The following is an 8,269-nucleotide window of genomic DNA, read 5'->3' on the forward strand; positions in this document are numbered from 1 at the left end:
GTCAGTACTCCAGGTTATGTATAAGTGTTTGGCATTTCATTTCTACTATTTTTATTATTCTAACAAAACAATTGAATTTCAATTAGAGGTGGAACTCGAGGAAAAATTAATCAAATTAATTAGAGGCTTTGTAGCTTATTAATCTTGATTAATTGCATTTTAATCTCATAATATTTTCCCCAAAAAGCAACATTTTTTTAAATCAAATGGATTTCAGAGGGTGACTGAGTGAAATAATAGACACAGACATTAATACTGTAAACCCAAGTAATAGCAGTAATTTTAACTGCATTCAATTCGAAACTGTAGAAAAAAAAGAAAAAAAAAAGAAGAAAATATCCCAGGCCAAAAATGAGCAGACCTAAAGTTAAAGTGCCATTTAAGTACTTTAATTAACAGCTCTGGCTGTCCTCTAATTAAGAATCTACAACATGTTACATTACTTTTAACTTTTAAATGTTTTCATCCAAACTTTTCATTAATAGACATTAATATCTGATGGTAAGCCGGGGGAAACGGGGTCAGTTAGTGGCAACTGGACATCTCCTGTTCTGACAGCAGCTGGGAGCTGGGACTGCTGCTGTGTGAGGACCGGGCCTCCTGTGAGTGCTTTTGGATGGGGAATGAGCCCGAGGCAGCACCCACCGCTTACTAAGAATATATGTTTTTCCTTCACATCAGTCTCCAAAGAAAAAAGAAAAGGTTGTCAGTCGCTTTTGTTAAAATAGAGTTGCTCTGAAAACTCACTATATATATATATATATATATATATATATATATATATAGTGGTTGGGTTGGCAATAATGTGCATGTCAGCCGAGCTCTGACATGCACATTATTGTAATGGGTGTACCAAAAAATCGTGCACTAACAAACGTTACACAAACTGCGATTAAATGCATTCATTTTTATAAATGCACTAAGTTTTATGTAATTAATGTTATTAATGCGTTAAAGTCCCATCCCTAATTTCAATTTAACTCTAAACCTCTGCCTATTCTGTGCCTATTTTTAGTTGCCTCAAACCAAAGTTCTTCATTCTAATCATTAGAAAGCTGTGGGAAATGTGTCACACCCACAGCTTCATGATCACATGCCTGTGTTAGCCATGCACTGATTAGACTCTGAGTTTCTGATATCAGGGGTGAGCACTGAAGATATAAAGCACACCAAAATTCACATCCTGTAGCTGACAAAAGGTCAGCACTTCATGTGAAAACAAAAACAATAATTATAACACCAGCTGTCATAACAGTTTCTTGGGTAACTGTAATCTAAGATTGTTAATCATTTGCAACTCCTGAAATGTGAGCACACTGTGTGTGTGTGTGTGTGTGTGTGTGTGTGTGTGTGTGTGTGTGTGTGTGTGTGTGTGTATGTGTGTGTGTGTGTGTGTATGTTTTCTGTTGAGGTTTTACTTTGCCCTTATATCAGTCATTTGGATGATCAGAATAGGCCTTGTTGGGACCAAAATACCCAACAACATGAGTTTTTACTACTTTTTGAGGTTCGGGGCTAGCATTCACATGTGATTTTTGAGTCCTAATTTTCTGAATTAATGATGTAATATCATGAAGGTGAAACTGAGGAGGACACGCCCCCAATGTCAATAATTTGATTTGAGGAAAGACGTAGTAATGGTAAAGGTCAAAGTGAATCTCAAGAAAATTATAATAAATGTGTAATGCGATATTCTGTAATATCCTGAAGTCATGGATACATAACTCTGTGTGTGTGTGTGTGTGTGTGTGTGTGTGTGTGCTTGTGAGTTTGTCAGCAGTATCTCAATACTGATGAGGAGCAGGAGGAGGACTGGAATGCTGTTGACCACATTTCCTGACAATAGGACAATTAACACTCTGTTCAGTTATTCTGGGCTGGTTTTCTGTGCTTGTGATTATCCATCTGTCTTGTCTTTTTGATGTCTTTCTGCGTGCATTAACTTTCTGTCTGGAGCTTTACTCAATCACCTGAGTTTATCTGTCTGCATAGTACATCAGCAGTACAAACAGAACCTGGAAAAATCCATTGATAGTGCCTAAAAGTGCCAGGTATTCACTGGTACAGGTAAACAAGCAGGGTCTGTTAGATTGTTGGTAAAATACACTTTTTAATGTATCTTTTATTGAAAAATGTATTACTAGTGTTTGTGTTCAGAAGTCATGTGAGGACTTTGGGCTCCATCATACCAGGATTGAAAAACAGATGAATGGATGGATGTGTGTGTTTACAAGTCATATTATAATCTGAAACTACTGATTTGACGATACTGGGGTTTGAGCAACGCAATGATCAGCGAATGCTAATCCATTCATGACAGATTAGATGTTGTGTTGAAGATGATGACAGGCAGGCAACTGTAAGAGACAATCACAGCATAACGAATTTTAAATATTGCACATAAATGAAATCAAAATCATCAAAGCAGAAGCACTGAAAGAAGGAAATGAAGTAGAAATGGATATGTAAAGGCAGCAAATGTAGTGAAAGGAACGGGAGTAAAACAGTGGCTAATCTGTTGGGGATTAACATGTTAGAATGCTACCAGCAGGGCAACGTCTCTCTAGCTCTCACTCTCTCTCTCACACACACACACACACACACACAAATAGTAATCCCACGCTGCCCTGACCTAGTATCATCACAGCTGAACCATTAATGTAGTGACACTGCGGTTGACACAGCACACAAACACAGCTGGATTACCAAAAACTGGAGCTTCTGCCACTTGATGCAGAGCAATGACTGCTGTATTCTGTTTTATGTTGTCACTTTTCTCTTAACATCCAAGAAAAGCAAAATCAAGCAAATTTGCATGAAAGCACATTATGTAAATTAGACAATAGTTTATTAAAACATGTTGCTAGACTGACAACTTTTCTGTATTAATTTGTGGAACTGGACTGTTCTGGGCAGAGTGTGAAATGGGCTGCAAGGTGTAGCAGAGTAGTGTTTATTGCAAACAAAAGCTGTCCTTATTATTGTAATGCTATAAATAGAGTTGCTACAATTCTATAGTATCATGAACGATTTTATTTATGTATTCTGTGGCAGTTGTAAATCTGACAGATGACAAGCTAACAGCTCTGCTTTAATCCATTAATGCCTGACTCAAAAAATAATATACAGAATATTTTAATGGTTTTATTTTTAAGTCTTTGTTTGGCCCTTTAACAAAATGTAAAGAAAAAAATTATAGACAAAAATAATTTGCATATATGCACTATTTTTTTACCTCGTTATCAGAATTATGGCAATGTGTAGGGAGTCCACCAGGGGGCAGTACACAAGCATCAGATTGTTTAAAACAGAGTTTTGAGACAAGTTTTTACCACAAGGTGATGCAATATGTTTCAGAAATAACATTTGTCAATTTATATGATACATTAGGTATTAAGGGGTTAACTGCAGAAATGCATTTTCCATTAATTTATAGGGGAAAACCTCAGACTGTCTTCTTTTTTTTTTAACTTCTAATCAAATCACAAAGGAAAAAAAGTTCAAGAATAGTCCTGCAGATGTTGGAAGAGCTCCACACAAACTCAAATAATTATATTGATGATTTCTGGAACAAGAGCTTGTTTCCTTGGTAATTGTATAGCGGAGTGCTTAATACCTTACTGTAAGTTGACAAACTCATATTTAATACGCATTCATTTATGCTTTTTTCAGGAATAAACTCTTCCCCCATGTCTTTAGCTTTTTTGCTTATTCAGCCCTCAGATCTTTCAGATTTTACCCGATTGGGGCATTCCTTAGGGAGCAAGGTGTGTGAGTCCTTTGTATATGCAGTTTTCTTTTGTGCATTTTAAATTGTGTGCATATGCCTCTTTGTCTCCACTATAAACCAACAATAAGAGCTTTGACACACACTCACTCTTTATCACACACACACACACACACACACACAAAGAAACAGAAAGAAATGGTCTCCAGCAGATGGGCAGCGCTGAGCAGCACACAGAGTGGGATGCACTCTGGACTTACTGGTAAGATTTTTCTCTTTCCTCAAATGCAGTATTTCTGAGGTCGGATCTTCACTTTAATCTTGCACTCTGATTGCTTTTTTCCAAAAATAAAATAAGCCAAAGCTTTAAAGCTGGATTTGAACACCTCTATGGATTGAAAACAGGAAGAGTGACACACCATGGTGCACCAATAGATCACCTTGAGGACGAGTCCTGGAGACCAGCTTTGCTGGATAATGGAAAATGTATCAGCAAAGGTAAATCAACTATTAATGCGAAGTGAAAAAAGTTAGTAGAAAAGTTATTACAAAGATATTCTGGAAATTGATGTTGAAGTTGGCCACTTACAAATATTTAGATAAATTTGAGCTACAGAGTTTAAATTCTGTTTGTTATCATTAAATTGTATGCCATAATAGCAGAATAACTCATTTTTCTATCCCACACTGTTTTTTGCTGTTATCCCATGAAAAAGTCCTGCAAACAGTTATACCTCTGTTAACAGGCATATCAATCAAAATCAATTGTGATTTGACCTTAACTTTTTCTTCTGCCGCGAACAGTTGTTGAATAGCAGGTAATTTATGCTCAACTTCTTTGTGTGCTTCATTGGATTTGTGTGAACTACATACTGGTGGTCACAGCCTTGCCTGCAAAGGTAGCAGTCAGAATACTCTTAACTTGGAGTTGAAGAGGAACCCTGGAAGCTAAGTTAACAGCTACTCAGTCAGAACAAGACCAAATACCAAAAACAAGACCAAAAGGAACACTTTGCCATTTACAGGGACTTTAAAAGCAAAAATTGAATAATAACGGAATAAATTAAAAATAAATTTCTCAATCGAAGAATGTCCACATTGCTATGCCTCAGTTGATTCTTTCATGAACTGGATAGCTTACAGCTTACCTTTTCAGTAATTCTTGCTGTCAAGCAGTTGGTATTTGGGGATTACAACAGCAAAATTTTCAGCCATAATTAAACCAGAATCAGGGTTAACTATTATGCATATCAATGTGATGTTCTAGTCACAAATAAAAAAATGCAAAAAAAGTGTCTTAGTTTAAAAATTACTATCGGTAGCATTTAAGGAACTTGTTAATTATGGGTGCCAATGCTCAAAGCATTAAGACTAGCATTCAAGTCAATATTGCAACACATGCATGCGACACATTGCCGGTTGTCAACGCAAGTGGCCTATATTCCAAAAGAATGCTAGAAGTGTGTGGCAGCCATGATACATACACGGGCGTGTCACTAACAGCAAGTATACCCCGGCCCTTATGCTGTTTTCGTAATTCACAAAAACTGCAAAATTCTTCCCATTGAAATGAATAGGTATGGGCCAAAATGAGCCAAAAACCCAGGCCACTTTGGAACTATACAACTTAGTCATGCTTTCACATAGAAACATCATTCAAAGTTTGAACATGTCACAAAAGATAAAAGTCTGCAGGACATTTTCATATCTTTGATGGTTTTGACACAATCGCCGGTTACATTTTAGGAAAAATATGAAAATCGCTCAAAATTCTTTCCACTCACACAAGTGTCTTACGCCCAGAGCTTTCCCTGTACTTACACAAATTATATATTAAAACAGAGGAAATTAAGTTGGCTTCAAATGAACCTCTGCTCTGAAAGAGCTTGAACTTGCAGATTTTGAGCTACATTGCTCCAAGTGTCACAGAGCCTACTTTTTCCCATTGACCCCCATTCTACAGAAACCTGTCATTCACAGACCGAAAACACAATTCTCATGTTTTTTAACTTGCCACCGCTTAAATTCTGTTCACATTAGGGCAAAATAAATTATATCCATGCATTCCTACAAGCCTCCTAGCACTCATGGTTCAGGTTTTAAAAAAAAAAAATGTATGAGTTTTCGTTTCCGAACAGCACTTGGTTGTTTGAGGGGTTCTTTGAGTCCTCACACATCTGTGACCTCTGAGTCTGTTTTAGAGTGAGTCAGCATTTACAGAATGTCCCTATCGTTGTAGCAACGCTAGCTAGCAGTCCAGGAGCAAGTGTGTGTGTAAGACTGGAATCAAGAACACACCTTCCCAGATACAGTAATATATAGTGATTCAGAGCAACAGGATGAATTTAATGAACAATCGACAGTTTTTATTGGTTTAAAATGGACATCAGTGATTCAGTGTTGTCATTCAATGTGTATAGATGCGCACGCCTCTTCTCGCTTTCTCTTTCTCTCTCTCTCTCTCTCACACACACACACAAACACCTTACTGTAGGACCTTTGCTGTCACCACAGGTGCGCCCTCTTTATAAAATGGCTGCCACACTGCAGTGGCTGCACCCATAAATTTCTTTAGTTAAATTTTTAATGTTTTGAGGGGTTTTTTTATAGAGTGAAAATTCTATCTTTAGTGGCAGTATTCTGTGCTGTTAGCTGTCTATTTAGGTGCAAAAATAAACCAAAAAATAAACCTCTCTGAGATGCTGCTGTCACCCTTTGGTAATTGTAATAGACAAAACGGACAGCACAGCACCAAAAGAGATCTCTAAGCACCACATCATCTATACACAGCAAGTGGGTGTTGTAGTACTAGTTGAGTGACACCTTGGCAGCTTTTCCCTCAACACATACATTAATTCATCTTTCTAACTACCACTAAAGAGGCTTACCAACACACAGATCAACTTTAATCAGACATTTTGCCTCTGTATTTACATGCAATTATTAAAAAGAAAATAATACCCTTTAAAAAAAACAAACAAAAAATAAAAATAAAAACAAACAAAAAGTATCTACAACCCCGAGATTGGGGATTGAATAGCTAACCTTAAAAGTAGGAAGACAAGTGCTTTGCTAACTTGGCTAAAGCTAACAAACTCTCTACAGCTACGCTTTGATATTTCTTCACAATGAAGGCAAAAAAGGAGGAAATAATGTTAAAAGCTTCAAATATCTTTAAGTACTATATATTATGAAATGTGCATTATGATTTGAAATCATTATTTGTTGTAATTTGCCGATACAGATTCAAAAAGCAGCAAATGCATCTAGACTTTTGAAACAGGTAACACAAATAGTTTTTGTGTTACTTTTATTTGAAATTACAATGTTGTATCTTTCATCAATATTAGATATTTATAAAAAAAGGAAATAAATGAAGGTCAGACCGTCCATTCTCTCTACTGAAGTAGAAATGCTTTGTACAGGCCACAAAGACTGAGTTGAGCAACTTTCTGGGTGTGTTTAGAAGAGAGAGTAATGCTGTACAATGATGGGTGTGGTTATTTCAAGTTAGATGACTTCATCATTTAAAAGAACAGAAACATGAAATATAAATTAAATATAGCTTTTATATTTTATCAGATTTTGAATTGGACCTTCAAACTAAACTTTACCAATTTTTAAAATAAATAACAATTTATAGTAGTTTGGGAGGCAGTAGTTTGTTTTAAGGATAGTTTTTCACACTAGAACACCACTAGGGGCAGAATCAAGAAATGTTTTGATAATGTAAGAGGTCACAGAATTGTATGTATCAAATAAGATACATTAGGCATTAAATGGTCAAATAACTTGTGATTGAGCACTATCGCAAAATAAATCAATAAACTTGGAGTATTTTAACTAATGAGTGAAAGGGATACAATTATCACGTATTTAAGATATTTTTGGGTCCTAGTTCCTCTTTGTCTGCCTCTGCCCTGAGGAAAAGCATCTATGATAACATACTTCTCCTTGGAGACTGTACTTAATCAGCCAAGTTACGTAGGGCCACAACAGGCACTGAAGGGAAAAGGGGAAATAAAATAAATCAATTTAAACAGTCAACTACTAATATGCTTCTGTAGCTGTTATTTCAATGTAATTTTTTTTACATATCATTCACTTTAAGTACAAGCCAATTTATCAAGTCAGTGTCTCACAGCAGACACTTCAATTTCCACATTTTTTTTCTGTAATGCAGAGTATTTATAACATAGCTATATATAGCTATTTTCAATACAGTTTTATAGTATAAACACTACAACCCTCACTGGTGTTCACTGCATACATCAAAACAACAAGTCTGGACAGGTTGGCAAGACGGACTTTAAATGGCACGCTGTGGAGGAGGAGCTCAAATCAAGAAGCAATGCTGTATAATTTTAGAAGAAATTGAAAAAAATATTTATGATTGTTCCCAAACAAGCCCGTACAACAGACAGCCGTTGTTGTGATGGTGATGTCATGTCTGTATAAAAGGACAGTGCAGCTTTAGAGAGTGGCTGTATGAAGGGCTGACTTAGGATTAATGAGTGAACAGTCTTCATTTTCTTTAAGTTA

This window comes from Melanotaenia boesemani, chromosome 1, assembly GCF_017639745.1.
Source record: "Melanotaenia boesemani isolate fMelBoe1 chromosome 1, fMelBoe1.pri, whole genome shotgun sequence".
Classification (NCBI taxonomy): domain Eukaryota; kingdom Metazoa; phylum Chordata; class Actinopteri; order Atheriniformes; family Melanotaeniidae; genus Melanotaenia; species Melanotaenia boesemani.